Source organism: Acipenser ruthenus, chromosome 2, assembly GCF_902713425.1.
Source record: "Acipenser ruthenus chromosome 2, fAciRut3.2 maternal haplotype, whole genome shotgun sequence".
Lineage (NCBI taxonomy): Eukaryota > Metazoa > Chordata > Actinopteri > Acipenseriformes > Acipenseridae > Acipenser > Acipenser ruthenus.
Genome location: NC_081190.1, coordinates 99,539,603 through 99,554,428, shown reverse-complemented (window position 1 = coordinate 99,554,428; position 14,826 = coordinate 99,539,603). Strand labels below are relative to the sequence as shown.

Here is a 14,826-nt window from a genome sequence, read left to right as displayed (position 1 = left end):
CTCCTTGTGCTCCTTCCTTCAAATGAGATGTAAAACCCAGGTCCTATTGTAAGTGACTCAGCAGCAGCAGCAGCAGCAGCAGCAGCAGCAGTTGTGATGCACAGTTTATCTGTAAGTTGCTTTGAATAAAAAACATCAACTAAATAAATAAAACTGATAAGCTCGAAAATGATTTCCAATTATTTAAAATAAAAATAAAAACTTTGATACAGACACTGCTGAGTCTTTACTTTTAGTCTTGTCAATAAAAAATAACGAAACATGGAAATAGATGTGCAGGAACCACGTAGCTATTTATTTGACAGTCAGAAAGCTAAAAACATTGAGCTCCTTTTAAAGAAAACCTGACTCCCTGTGTGACGAAGCCGCCTGCCGGAGAGTTGTTGAACAACTAGTGAGTGAGTTCCTTCCTCCGACGGGTTCGTGTTTGTTTCTGTCTTTGACCATAGTTTCAGGGGAGAGCGCGAACGCAGTCCCCCACTACCAGAAATTATGCAGTCGAGATTCCCGCATTTGGGGAATTCGCAGGGGTCAGCACAGCCGGAGTGCAATGGCCGAGCCTCGCCCTGGGTGAACCACCTTCATGATCATGGTATCTCCCCTGCCAGGTAAGTATGAGTTGTACACATTGCGAGTCGTCACCCGTCCACAAGAGACATTTTTCAAAGAAACGGTGCCTACATCTGCAATTTAAAGAAACACTCTTTTCCTAATATAACATTTTCATTGTTATCATATCGCACTTTCCAGTCTGTTGGGTGTAATGGGTTCCTTCAGTTTTCAGTATAAGTATTTATAAATTGCATTCCCGTAATGCCTCTCGGTATATATTTGCATGCGCCTTTATCATTGGAGGACAAGATGCCAGGATTTACACAGGACGACGTCATTCGTGCAGCAGCATGTGAGATGTTCCGCAAAAGAAGCGACGGGTCTGTATACACGTCTGCGTAAACGAAATAAAAAAAAATGTAACAAATGTACGACTTTCAAAAAGAAAGCAAGCAAAACATTGGTCAAACATTTGTTAAGGTCACACATAATATAAATAAACTCGAACGAATGAACGGGTCACTAAATCCGTTCTTGGTTGATATGCTCGTTTTGTTCTCTTGTTTGGCACAATAATCTAAACACGCAGTTTGTGGCTTTAAAACATGTCTCGTTCTGTTACTATAATAAAAAGTACTTCATCAACTTTTATTTCTTTTTTTAATTCATTAAACTAACCATAACTAGCAAAACTCGTCAGTACTTTTGTCTTAACCCTGTTCACATTTGTTTGTATCGGACCGCTACTGGTAGTTTCGGCTTAGAATATAATACGATAACCCTTTCTGTCCTAACTCAGTTTTCAAAACCAGTAAAGGCTGATACAATACTTGTTCGTGTGTGGAATGGGACAATAAAAAAACAAAAAAAAGAAAACGATGTTTAGACTTACAGCTTCCAGGTTAGTAACATAAATAACAAGGGAAATAGCGCCCCCTGTCAAGCTGCAGAAAGAAAAGCTTACAGCACCTGGTATTCCCAGGCGGTCTCCCATCCAAGTACTAACCAGGCCCGACCTTGCTTAGCTTCCGAGATCAGACGAGATCGGGCGTTCTCAAGGTGGTATGGCCGTAAGCGAACGACAGTCTTGGTTTATCTCTTTCATAGTATTAAGTTAATATCATTCATGCAATGACAGGTTGGGGGAGGGATTTCCAGATCTCTAATTTGTCACAAACGTTAACATTTAAGCAGCTCTGGGCTCCACGTGTGCGGGCCCGTGTGTCCGTGTGTCTGTGTGTGTATATAGCAGCATTAAAAGTGCCATTAGATTCTTGCGAAATTGTATGTTCACAAAGTAGTAGCCACACGTTGGCATTGAAAGTGTTAAGTTCTCAAAGGCATCCATTTTGTATATTACCCTCTTTTAGTTTGAATCTGCAGCAGTGTTGTAATGGATCTCAGCTGTACTACTGAGCTGTGTTGCCGTTGGAGGACTGTATGCCCTGAAACCAATTTGATGTTTATTCTACAAAATAAATCCCCCTTTCAAACAACTCGTGTGGTTCTTTAGGCTGAGCAGTACGGCAAGGGTCCCTCTCCTCCAGTTAGAGACAGCATACATGTGGTTACATGATACATGGATGAAGGCTTATTGTGACCTGTTCGACTCCTCGAGACCATCACTTTCAATTCAAACACAAAATGTCTCGTTTTCAATCGCTCGACAACACCCACAGTACAGAAATGTGCATTAATGATCAACAAAATGAGAATACGTTAAAAAAAAAAAAAAAAGATGTAAAGCTGGTAGATTCGTATCTCAGAGGAACGGGAAATTAAAACAAGGTAAAGGCAATCATCTAAATAAAGCTGAATCAATAACGGATAACGACATAGAACGTCTGTACAGAACTGAAACACTATGTTTTAAAAAAACAACTGTACCGCTGAACCTCGTCTTCTTTAATATTAGCAACTTTGTAACTTTGATACACGTGCCGCTGACTCGTTACTTTGTCTTCTCAAGATGAAACACTTCACAATACATGTACATAAAACACTTTGGTACTTTCTAGAACATTATACGCTCCGAAAGAAAAAACAAAATCTCATTCCCAGTCTGACAGAGCCACCTGCTGGAGATATATAGATAATCGCTAATTGCTTTCAATACCTGTGTTTTTAACTTTGACTATAACATCAGGGGAGAGCGCGAACGCGATTGCAGCCCTGCTTGTAAATCTGCTTGTATGTGGTTTTATGTTGTCTAATTAAAGTGTTTGTCTGCCAAGATATGATTTAAGGGGCTTAGTGGTCAGGTGGTTAAAGAAAAGCTCTTGTTACCGGGAGGTTCCTGGTTCAATCCCAGCTCAGCCACTGGCTCATTGTGTGTGACCCTGTCCCTGAGCAAGTCCCTTAACCTCCTTGTGCTCCTTCCTTCAAATGAGATGTAAAACCCAGGTCCTATTGTAAGTGACTCAGCAGCAGCAGCAGCAGCAGCAGCAGCAGTTGTGATGCACAGTTTATCTGTAAGTTGCTTTGAATAAAAAACATCAACTAAATAAATAAAACTGATAAGCTCGAAAATGATTTCCAATTATTTAAAATAAAAATAAAAACTTTGATACAGACACTGCTGAGTCTTTACTTTTAGTCTTGTCAATAAAAAATAACGAAACATGGAAATAGATGTGCAGGAACCACGTAGCTATTTATTTGACAGTCAGAAAGCTAAAAACATTGAGCTCCTTTTAAAGAAAACCTGACTCCCTGTGTGACGAAGCCGCCTGCCGGAGAGTTGTTGAACAACTAGTGAGTGAGTTCCTTCCTCCGACGGGTTCGTGTTTGTTTCTGTCTTTGACCATAGTTTCAGGGGAGAGCGCGAACGCAGTCCCCCACTACCAGAAATTATGCAGTCGAGATTCCCGCATTTGGGGAATTCGCAGGGGTCAGCACAGCCGGAGTGCAATGGCCGAGCCTCGCCCTGGGTGAACCACCTTCATGATCATGGTATCTCCCCTGCCAGGTAAGTATGAGTTGTACACATTGCGAGTCGTCACCCGTCCACAAGAGACATTTTTCAAAGAAACGGTGCCTACATCTGCAATTTAAAGAAACACTCTTTTCCTAATATAACATTTTCATTGTTATCATATCGCACTTTCCAGTCTGTTGGGTGTAATGGGTTCCTTCAGTTTTCAGTATAAGTATTTATAAATTGCATTCCCGTAATGCCTCTCGGTATATATTTGCATGCGCCTTTATCATTGGAGGACAAGATGCCAGGATTTACACAGGACGACGTCATTCGTGCAGCAGCATGTGAGATGTTCCGCAAAAGAAGCGACGGGTCTGTATACACGTCTGCGTAAACGAAATAAAAAAAAATGTAACAAATGTACGACTTTCAAAAAGAAAGCAAGCAAAACATTGGTCAAACATTTGTTAAGGTCACACATAATATAAATAAACTCGAACGAATGAACGGGTCACTAAATCCGTTCTTGGTTGATATGCTCGTTTTGTTCTCTTGTTTGGCACAATAATCTAAACACGCAGTTTGTGGCTTTAAAACATGTCTCGTTCTGTTACTATAATAAAAAGTACTTCATCAACTTTTATTTCTTTTTTTAATTAATTAAACTAACCATAACTAGCAAAACTCGTCAGTACTTTTGTCTTAACCCTGTTCACATTTGTTTGTATCGGACCGCTACTGGTAGTTTCGGCTTAGAATATAATACGATAACCCTTTCTGTCCTAACTCAGTTTTCAAAACCAGTAAAGGCTGATACAATACTTGTTCGTGTGTGGAATGGGACAATAAAAAAACAAAAAAAAGAAAACGATGTTTAGACTTACAGCTTCCAGGTTAGTAACATAAATAACAAGGGAAATAGCACCCCCTGTCAAGCTGCAGAAAGAAAAGCTTACAGCACCTGGTATTCCCAGGCGGTCTCCCATCCAAGTACTAACCAGGCCCGACCTTGCTTAGCTTCCGAGATCAGACGAGATCGGGCGTTCTCAAGGTGGTATGGCCGTAAGCGAACGACAGTCTTGGTTTATCTCTTTCATAGTATTAAGTTAATATCATTCATGCAATGACAGGTTGGGGGAGGGATTTCCAGATCTCTAATTTGTCACAAACGTTAACATTTAAGCAGCTCTGGGCTCCACGTGTGCGGGCCCGTGTGTCCGTGTGTCTGTGTGTGTATATAGCAGCATTAAAAGTGCCATTAGATTCTTGCGAAATTGTATGTTCACAAAGTAGTAGCCACACGTTGGCATTGAAAGTGTTAAGTTCTCAAAGGCATCCATTTTGTATATTACCCTCTTTTAGTTTGAATCTGCAGCAGTGTTGTAATGGATCTCAGCTGTACTACTGAGCTGTGTTGCCGTTGGAGGACTGTATGCCCTGAAACCAATTTGATGTTTATTCTACAAAATAAATCCCCCTTTCAAACAACTCGTGTGGTTCTTTAGGCTGAGCAGTACGGCAAGGGTCCCTCTCCTCCAGTTAGAGACAGCATACATGTGGTTACATGATACATGGATGAAGGCTTATTGTGACCTGTTCGACTCCTCGAGACCATCACTTTCAATTCAAACACAAAATGTCTCGTTTTCAATCGCTCGACAACACCCACAGTACAGAAATGTGCATTAATGATCAACAAAATGAGAATACGTTAAAAAAAAAAAAAAAAAGATGTAAAGCTGGTAGATTCGTATCTCAGAGGAACGGGAAATTAAAACAAGGTAAAGGCAATCATCTAAATAAAGCTGAATCAATAACGGATAACGACATAGAACGTCTGTACAGAACTGAAACACTATGTTTTAAAAAAACAACTGTACCGCTGAACCTCGTCTTCTTTAATATTAGCAACTTTGTAACTTTGATACACGTGCCGCTGACTCGTTACTTTGTCTTCTCAAGATGAAACACTTCACAATACATGTACATAAAACACTTTGGTACTTTCTAGAACATTATACGCTCCGAAAGAAAAAACAAAATCTCATTCCCAGTCTGACAGAGCCACCTGCTGGAGATATATAGATAATCGCTAATTGCTTTCAATACCTGTGTTTTTAACTTTGACTATAACATCAGGGGAGAGCGCGAACGCGATTGCAGCCCTGCTTGTAAATCTGCTTGTATGTGGTTTTATGTTGTCTAATTAAAGTGTTTGTCTGCCAAGATATGATTTAAGGGGCTTAGTGGTCAGGTGGTTAAAGAAAAGCTCTTGTTACCGGGAGGTTCCTGGTTCAATCCCAGCTCAGCCACTGGCTCATTGTGTGTGACCCTGTCCCTGAGCAAGTCCCTTAACCTCCTTGTGCTCCTTCCTTCAAATGAGATGTAAAACCCAGGTCCTATTGTAAGTGACTCAGCAGCAGCAGCAGCAGCAGCAGCAGCAGTTGTGATGCACAGTTTATCTGTAAGTTGCTTTGAATAAAAAACATCAACTAAATAAATAAAACTGATAAGCTCGAAAATGATTTCCAATTATTTAAAATAAAAATAAAAACTTTGATACAGACACTGCTGAGTCTTTACTTTTAGTCTTGTCAATAAAAAATAACGAAACATGGAAATAGATGTGCAGGAACCACGTAGCTATTTATTTGACAGTCAGAAAGCTAAAAACATTGAGCTCCTTTTAAAGAAAACCTGACTCCCTGTGTGACGAAGCCGCCTGCCGGAGAGTTGTTGAACAACTAGTGAGTGAGTTCCTTCCTCCGACGGGTTCGTGTTTGTTTCTGTCTTTGACCATAGTTTCAGGGGAGAGCGCGAACGCAGTCCCCCACTACCAGAAATTATGCAGTCGAGATTCCCGCATTTGGGGAATTCGCAGGGGTCAGCACAGCCGGAGTGCAATGGCCGAGCCTCGCCCTGGGTGAACCACCTTCATGATCATGGTATCTCCCCTGCCAGGTAAGTATGAGTTGTACACATTGCGAGTCGTCACCCGTCCACAAGAGACATTTTTCAAAGAAACGGTGCCTACATCTGCAATTTAAAGAAACACTCTTTTCCTAATATAACATTTTCATTGTTATCATATCGCACTTTCCAGTCTGTTGGGTGTAATGGGTTCCTTCAGTTTTCAGTATAAGTATTTATAAATTGCATTCCCGTAATGCCTCTCGGTATATATTTGCATGCGCCTTTATCATTGGAGGACAAGATGCCAGGATTTACACAGGACGACGTCATTCGTGCAGCAGCATGTGAGATGTTCCGCAAAAGAAGCGACGGGTCTGTATACACGTCTGCGTAAACGAAATAAAAAAAAATGTAACAAATGTACGACTTTCAAAAAGAAAGCAAGCAAAACATTGGTCAAACATTTGTTAAGGTCACACATAATATAAATAAACTCGAACGAATGAACGGGTCACTAAATCCGTTCTTGGTTGATATGCTCGTTTTGTTCTCTTGTTTGGCACAATAATCTAAACACGCAGTTTGTGGCTTTAAAACATGTCTCGTTCTGTTACTATAATAAAAAGTACTTCATCAACTTTTATTTCTTTTTTTAATTCATTAAACTAACCATAACTAGCAAAACTCGTCAGTACTTTTGTCTTAACCCTGTTCACATTTGTTTGTATCGGACCGCTACTGGTAGTTTCGGCTTAGAATATAATACGATAACCCTTTCTGTCCTAACTCAGTTTTCAAAACCAGTAAAGGCTGATACAATACTTGTTCGTGTGTGGAATGGGACAATAAAAAAACAAAAAAAAGAAAACGATGTTTAGACTTACAGCTTCCAGGTTAGTAACATAAATAACAAGGGAAATAGCGCCCCCTGTCAAGCTGCAGAAAGAAAAGCTTACAGCACCTGGTATTCCCAGGCGGTCTCCCATCCAAGTACTAACCAGGCCCGACCTTGCTTAGCTTCCGAGATCAGACGAGATCGGGCGTTCTCAAGGTGGTATGGCCGTAAGCGAACGACAGTCTTGGTTTATCTCTTTCATAGTATTAAGTTAATATCATTCATGCAATGACAGGTTGGGGGAGGGATTTCCAGATCTCTAATTTGTCACAAACGTTAACATTTAAGCAGCTCTGGGCTCCACGTGTGCGGGCCCGTGTGTCCGTGTGTCTGTGTGTGTATATAGCAGCATTAAAAGTGCCATTAGATTCTTGCGAAATTGTATGTTCACAAAGTAGTAGCCACACGTTGGCATTGAAAGTGTTAAGTTCTCAAAGGCATCCATTTTGTATATTACCCTCTTTTAGTTTGAATCTGCAGCAGTGTTGTAATGGATCTCAGCTGTACTACTGAGCTGTGTTGCCGTTGGAGGACTGTATGCCCTGAAACCAATTTGATGTTTATTCTACAAAATAAATCCCCCTTTCAAACAACTCGTGTGGTTCTTTAGGCTGAGCAGTACGGCAAGGGTCCCTCTCCTCCAGTTAGAGACAGCATACATGTGGTTACATGATACATGGATGAAGGCTTATTGTGACCTGTTCGACTCCTCGAGACCATCACTTTCAATTCAAACACAAAATGTCTCGTTTTCAATCGCTCGACAACACCCACAGTACAGAAATGTGCATTAATGATCAACAAAATGAGAATACGTTAAAAAAAAAAAAAAAAGATGTAAAGCTGGTAGATTCGTATCTCAGAGGAACGGGAAATTAAAACAAGGTAAAGGCAATCATCTAAATAAAGCTGAATCAATAACGGATAACGACATAGAACGTCTGTACAGAACTGAAACACTATGTTTTAAAAAAACAACTGTACCGCTGAACCTCGTCTTCTTTAATATTAGCAACTTTGTAACTTTGATACACGTGCCGCTGACTCGTTACTTTGTCTTCTCAAGATGAAACACTTCACAATACATGTACATAAAACACTTTGGTACTTTCTAGAACATTATACGCTCCGAAAGAAAAAACAAAATCTCATTCCCAGTCTGACAGAGCCACCTGCTGGAGATATATAGATAATCGCTAATTGCTTTCAATACCTGTGTTTTTAACTTTGACTATAACATCAGGGGAGAGCGCGAACGCGATTGCAGCCCTGCTTGTAAATCTGCTTGTATGTGGTTTTATGTTGTCTAATTAAAGTGTTTGTCTGCCAAGATATGATTTAAGGGGCTTAGTGGTCAGGTGGTTAAAGAAAAGCTCTTGTTACCGGGAGGTTCCTGGTTCAATCCCAGCTCAGCCACTGGCTCATTGTGTGTGACCCTGTCCCTGAGCAAGTCCCTTAACCTCCTTGTGCTCCTTCCTTCAAATGAGATGTAAAACCCAGGTCCTATTGTAAGTGACTCAGCAGCAGCAGCAGCAGCAGCAGCAGCAGTTGTGATGCACAGTTTATCTGTAAGTTGCTTTGAATAAAAAACATCAACTAAATAAATAAAACTGATAAGCTCGAAAATGATTTCCAATTATTTAAAATAAAAATAAAAACTTTGATACAGACACTGCTGAGTCTTTACTTTTAGTCTTGTCAATAAAAAATAACGAAACATGGAAATAGATGTGCAGGAACCACGTAGCTATTTATTTGACAGTCAGAAAGCTAAAAACATTGAGCTCCTTTTAAAGAAAACCTGACTCCCTGTGTGACGAAGCCGCCTGCCGGAGAGTTGTTGAACAACTAGTGAGTGAGTTCCTTCCTCCGACGGGTTCGTGTTTGTTTCTGTCTTTGACCATAGTTTCAGGGGAGAGCGCGAACGCAGTCCCCCACTACCAGAAATTATGCAGTCGAGATTCCCGCATTTGGGGAATTCGCAGGGGTCAGCACAGCCGGAGTGCAATGGCCGAGCCTCGCCCTGGGTGAACCACCTTCATGATCATGGTATCTCCCCTGCCAGGTAAGTATGAGTTGTACACATTGCGAGTCGTCACCCGTCCACAAGAGACATTTTTCAAAGAAACGGTGCCTACATCTGCAATTTAAAGAAACACTCTTTTCCTAATATAACATTTTCATTGTTATCATATCGCACTTTCCAGTCTGTTGGGTGTAATGGGTTCCTTCAGTTTTCAGTATAAGTATTTATAAATTGCATTCCCGTAATGCCTCTCGGTATATATTTGCATGCGCCTTTATCATTGGAGGACAAGATGCCAGGATTTACACAGGACGACGTCATTCGTGCAGCAGCATGTGAGATGTTCCGCAAAAGAAGCGACGGGTCTGTATACACGTCTGCGTAAACGAAATAAAAAAAAATGTAACAAATGTACGACTTTCAAAAAGAAAGCAAGCAAAACATTGGTCAAACATTTGTTAAGGTCACACATAATATAAATAAACTCGAACGAATGAACGGGTCACTAAATCCGTTCTTGGTTGATATGCTCGTTTTGTTCTCTTGTTTGGCACAATAATCTAAACACGCAGTTTGTGGCTTTAAAACATGTCTCGTTCTGTTACTATAATAAAAAGTACTTCATCAACTTTTATTTCTTTTTTTAATTAATTAAACTAACCATAACTAGCAAAACTCGTCAGTACTTTTGTCTTAACCCTGTTCACATTTGTTTGTATCGGACCGCTACTGGTAGTTTCGGCTTAGAATATAATACGATAACCCTTTCTGTCCTAACTCAGTTTTCAAAACCAGTAAAGGCTGATACAATACTTGTTCGTGTGTGGAATGGGACAATAAAAAAACAAAAAAAAGAAAACGATGTTTAGACTTACAGCTTCCAGGTTAGTAACATAAATAACAAGGGAAATAGCGCCCCCTGTCAAGCTGCAGAAAGAAAAGCTTACAGCACCTGGTATTCCCAGGCGGTCTCCCATCCAAGTACTAACCAGGCCCGACCTTGCTTAGCTTCCGAGATCAGACGAGATCGGGCGTTCTCAAGGTGGTATGGCCGTAAGCGAACGACAGTCTTGGTTTATCTCTTTCATAGTATTAAGTTAATATCATTCATGCAATGACAGGTTGGGGGAGGGATTTCCAGATCTCTAATTTGTCACAAACGTTAACATTTAAGCAGCTCTGGGCTCCACGTGTGCGGGCCCGTGTGTCCGTGTGTCTGTGTGTGTATATAGCAGCATTAAAAGTGCCATTAGATTCTTGCGAAATTGTATGTTCACAAAGTAGTAGCCACACGTTGGCATTGAAAGTGTTAAGTTCTCAAAGGCATCCATTTTGTATATTACCCTCTTTTAGTTTGAATCTGCAGCAGTGTTGTAATGGATCTCAGCTGTACTACTGAGCTGTGTTGCCGTTGGAGGACTGTATGCCCTGAAACCAATTTGATGTTTATTCTACAAAATAAATCCCCCTTTCAAACAACTCGTGTGGTTCTTTAGGCTGAGCAGTACGGCAAGGGTCCCTCTCCTCCAGTTAGAGACAGCATACATGTGGTTACATGATACATGGATGAAGGCTTATTGTGACCTGTTCGACTCCTCGAGACCATCACTTTCAATTCAAACACAAAATGTCTCGTTTTCAATCGCTCGACAACACCCACAGTACAGAAATGTGCATTAATGATCAACAAAATGAGAATACGTTAAAAAAAAAAAAAAAAAGATGTAAAGCTGGTAGATTCGTATCTCAGAGGAACGGGAAATTAAAACAAGGTAAAGGCAATCATCTAAATAAAGCTGAATCAATAACGGATAACGACATAGAACGTCTGTACAGAACTGAAACACTATGTTTTAAAAAAACAACTGTACCGCTGAACCTCGTCTTCTTTAATATTAGCAACTTTGTAACTTTGATACACGTGCCGCTGACTCGTTACTTTGTCTTCTCAAGATGAAACACTTCACAATACATGTACATAAAACACTTTGGTACTTTCTAGAACATTATACGCTCCGAAAGAAAAAACAAAATCTCATTCCCAGTCTGACAGAGCCACCTGCTGGAGATATATAGATAATCGCTAATTGCTTTCAATACCTGTGTTTTTAACTTTGACTATAACATCAGGGGAGAGCGCGAACGCGATTGCAGCCCTGCTTGTAAATCTGCTTGTATGTGGTTTTATGTTGTCTAATTAAAGTGTTTGTCTGCCAAGATATGATTTAAGGGGCTTAGTGGTCAGGTGGTTAAAGAAAAGCTCTTGTTACCGGGAGGTTCCTGGTTCAATCCCAGCTCAGCCACTGGCTCATTGTGTGTGACCCTGTCCCTGAGCAAGTCCCTTAACCTCCTTGTGCTCCTTCCTTCAAATGAGATGTAAAACCCAGGTCCTATTGTAAGTGACTCAGCAGCAGCAGCAGCAGCAGCAGCAGCAGTTGTGATGCACAGTTTATCTGTAAGTTGCTTTGAATAAAAAACATCAACTAAATAAATAAAACTGATAAGCTCGAAAATGATTTCCAATTATTTAAAATAAAAATAAAAACTTTGATACAGACACTGCTGAGTCTTTACTTTTAGTCTTGTCAATAAAAAATAACGAAACATGGAAATAGATGTGCAGGAACCACGTAGCTATTTATTTGACAGTCAGAAAGCTAAAAACATTGAGCTCCTTTTAAAGAAAACCTGACTCCCTGTGTGACGAAGCCGCCTGCCGGAGAGTTGTTGAACAACTAGTGAGTGAGTTCCTTCCTCCGACGGGTTCGTGTTTGTTTCTGTCTTTGACCATAGTTTCAGGGGAGAGCGCGAACGCAGTCCCCCACTACCAGAAATTATGCAGTCGAGATTCCCGCATTTGGGGAATTCGCAGGGGTCAGCACAGCCGGAGTGCAATGGCCGAGCCTCGCCCTGGGTGAACCACCTTCATGATCATGGTATCTCCCCTGCCAGGTAAGTATGAGTTGTACACATTGCGAGTCGTCACCCGTCCACAAGAGACATTTTTCAAAGAAACGGTGCCTACATCTGCAATTTAAAGAAACACTCTTTTCCTAATATAACATTTTCATTGTTATCATATCGCACTTTCCAGTCTGTTGGGTGTAATGGGTTCCTTCAGTTTTCAGTATAAGTATTTATAAATTGCATTCCCGTAATGCCTCTCGGTATATATTTGCATGCGCCTTTATCATTGGAGGACAAGATGCCAGGATTTACACAGGACGACGTCATTCGTGCAGCAGCATGTGAGATGTTCCGCAAAAGAAGCGACGGGTCTGTATACACGTCTGCGTAAACGAAATAAAAAAAAATGTAACAAATGTACGACTTTCAAAAAGAAAGCAAGCAAAACATTGGTCAAACATTTGTTAAGGTCACACATAATATAAATAAACTCGAACGAATGAACGGGTCACTAAATCCGTTCTTGGTTGATATGCTCGTTTTGTTCTCTTGTTTGGCACAATAATCTAAACACGCAGTTTGTGGCTTTAAAACATGTCTCGTTCTGTTACTATAATAAAAAGTACTTCATCAACTTTTATTTCTTTTTTTAATTAATTAAACTAACCATAACTAGCAAAACTCGTCAGTACTTTTGTCTTAACCCTGTTCACATTTGTTTGTATCGGACCGCTACTGGTAGTTTCGGCTTAGAATATAATACGATAACCCTTTCTGTCCTAACTCAGTTTTCAAAACCAGTAAAGGCTGATACAATACTTGTTCGTGTGTGGAATGGGACAATAAAAAAACAAAAAAAAGAAAACGATGTTTAGACTTACAGCTTCCAGGTTAGTAACATAAATAACAAGGGAAATAGCGCCCCCTGTCAAGCTGCAGAAAGAAAAGCTTACAGCACCTGGTATTCCCAGGCGGTCTCCCATCCAAGTACTAACCAGGCCCGACCTTGCTTAGCTTCCGAGATCAGACGAGATCGGGCGTTCTCAAGGTGGTATGGCCGTAAGCGAACGACAGTCTTGGTTTATCTCTTTCATAGTATTAAGTTAATATCATTCATGCAATGACAGGTTGGGGGAGGGATTTCCAGATCTCTAATTTGTCACAAACGTTAACATTTAAGCAGCTCTGGGCTCCACGTGTGCGGGCCCGTGTGTCCGTGTGTCTGTGTGTGTATATAGCAGCATTAAAAGTGCCATTAGATTCTTGCGAAATTGTATGTTCACAAAGTAGTAGCCACACGTTGGCATTGAAAGTGTTAAGTTCTCAAAGGCATCCATTTTGTATATTACCCTCTTTTAGTTTGAATCTGCAGCAGTGTTGTAATGGATCTCAGCTGTACTACTGAGCTGTGTTGCCGTTGGAGGACTGTATGCCCTGAAACCAATTTGATGTTTATTCTACAAAATAAATCCCCCTTTCAAACAACTCGTGTGGTTCTTTAGGCTGAGCAGTACGGCAAGGGTCCCTCTCCTCCAGTTAGAGACAGCATACATGTGGTTACATGATACATGGATGAAGGCTTATTGTGACCTGTTCGACTCCTCGAGACCATCACTTTCAATTCAAACACAAAATGTCTCGTTTTCAATCGCTCGACAACACCCACAGTACAGAAATGTGCATTAATGATCAACAAAATGAGAATACGTTAAAAAAAAAAAAAAAAAGATGTAAAGCTGGTAGATTCGTATCTCAGAGGAACGGGAAATTAAAACAAGGTAAAGGCAATCATCTAAATAAAGCTGAATCAATAACGGATAACGACATAGAACGTCTGTACAGAACTGAAACACTATGTTTTAAAAAAACAACTGTACCACTGAACCTCGTCTTCTTTAATATTAGCAACTTTGTAACTTTGATACACGTGCCGCTGACTCGTTACTTTGTCTTCTCAAGATGAAACACTTCACAATACATGTACATAAAACACTTTGGTACTTTCTAGAACATTATACGCTCCGAAAGAAAAAACAAAATCTCATTCCCAGTCTGACAGAGCCACCTGCTGGAGATATATAGATAATCGCTAATTGCTTTCAATACCTGTGTTTTTAACTTTGACTATAACATCAGGGGAGAGCGCGAACGCGATTGCAGCCCTGCTTGTAAATCTGCTTGTATGTGGTTTTATGTTGTCTAATTAAAGTGTTTGTCTGCCAAGATATGATTTAAGGGGCTTAGTGGTCAGGTGGTTAAAGAAAAGCTCTTGTTACCGGGAGGTTCCTGGTTCAATCCCAGCTCAGCCACTGGCTCATTGTGTGTGACCCTGTCCCTGAGCAAGTCCCTTAACCTCCTTGTGCTCCTTCCTTCAAATGAGATGTAAAACCCAGGTCCTATTGTAAGTGACTCTGCAGCAGCAGCAGCAGCAGTTGTGATGCACAGTTTATCTGAATAAAAAACATCAACTAAATAAATAAAACTGATAAGCTCGAAAATGATTTCCAATTATTTAAAATAAAAATAAAAACTTTGATACAGACACTGCTGAGTCTTTACTTTTAGTCTTGTCAATAAAAAATAACGAAACATGGAAATAGATGTGCAGGAACC

The 14,826-nt window shown here is 40.5% G+C and overlaps 10 non-coding genes across 10 annotated transcripts; all 10 read right to left on the bottom strand.

Moving 5' to 3' along the window:
* Nucleotides 1-452: 452 nt before the first annotated feature.
* LOC131707415 (U1 spliceosomal RNA) lies at nucleotides 453-616 on the bottom strand. Its single transcript, XR_009311166.1, has one exon. It is a non-coding gene; the product is annotated as a U1 spliceosomal RNA (small nuclear RNA).
* Nucleotides 617-1,509: 893 nt separating this feature from the next.
* Nucleotides 1,510-1,628, bottom strand: LOC131706726 (5S ribosomal RNA). The gene has a single exon (XR_009310765.1). It is a non-coding gene; the product is annotated as a 5S ribosomal RNA (ribosomal RNA).
* A 1,736-nt stretch (nucleotides 1,629-3,364) lies between these two features.
* On the bottom strand, nucleotides 3,365-3,528 carry LOC131707405 (U1 spliceosomal RNA). Its single transcript, XR_009311165.1, has one exon. It is a non-coding gene; the product is annotated as a U1 spliceosomal RNA (small nuclear RNA).
* Nucleotides 3,529-4,421: 893 nt separating this feature from the next.
* On the bottom strand, nucleotides 4,422-4,540 carry LOC131706721 (5S ribosomal RNA). The gene has a single exon (XR_009310763.1). It is a non-coding gene; the product is annotated as a 5S ribosomal RNA (ribosomal RNA).
* A 1,737-nt stretch (nucleotides 4,541-6,277) lies between these two features.
* Nucleotides 6,278-6,441, bottom strand: LOC131707394 (U1 spliceosomal RNA). The gene has a single exon (XR_009311164.1). It is a non-coding gene; the product is annotated as a U1 spliceosomal RNA (small nuclear RNA).
* Nucleotides 6,442-7,334: 893 nt separating this feature from the next.
* Nucleotides 7,335-7,453, bottom strand: LOC131706718 (5S ribosomal RNA). The gene has a single exon (XR_009310760.1). It is a non-coding gene; the product is annotated as a 5S ribosomal RNA (ribosomal RNA).
* Nucleotides 7,454-9,189: 1,736 nt separating this feature from the next.
* On the bottom strand, nucleotides 9,190-9,353 carry LOC131707372 (U1 spliceosomal RNA). Its single transcript, XR_009311162.1, has one exon. It is a non-coding gene; the product is annotated as a U1 spliceosomal RNA (small nuclear RNA).
* Nucleotides 9,354-10,246: 893 nt separating this feature from the next.
* Nucleotides 10,247-10,365, bottom strand: LOC131706717 (5S ribosomal RNA). The gene has a single exon (XR_009310757.1). It is a non-coding gene; the product is annotated as a 5S ribosomal RNA (ribosomal RNA).
* Nucleotides 10,366-12,102: 1,737 nt separating this feature from the next.
* On the bottom strand, nucleotides 12,103-12,266 carry LOC131707366 (U1 spliceosomal RNA). Its single transcript, XR_009311158.1, has one exon. It is a non-coding gene; the product is annotated as a U1 spliceosomal RNA (small nuclear RNA).
* Nucleotides 12,267-13,159: 893 nt separating this feature from the next.
* LOC131706715 (5S ribosomal RNA) lies at nucleotides 13,160-13,278 on the bottom strand. The gene has a single exon (XR_009310756.1). It is a non-coding gene; the product is annotated as a 5S ribosomal RNA (ribosomal RNA).
* Between the last annotated feature and the right edge of the window lie 1,548 nt (nucleotides 13,279-14,826).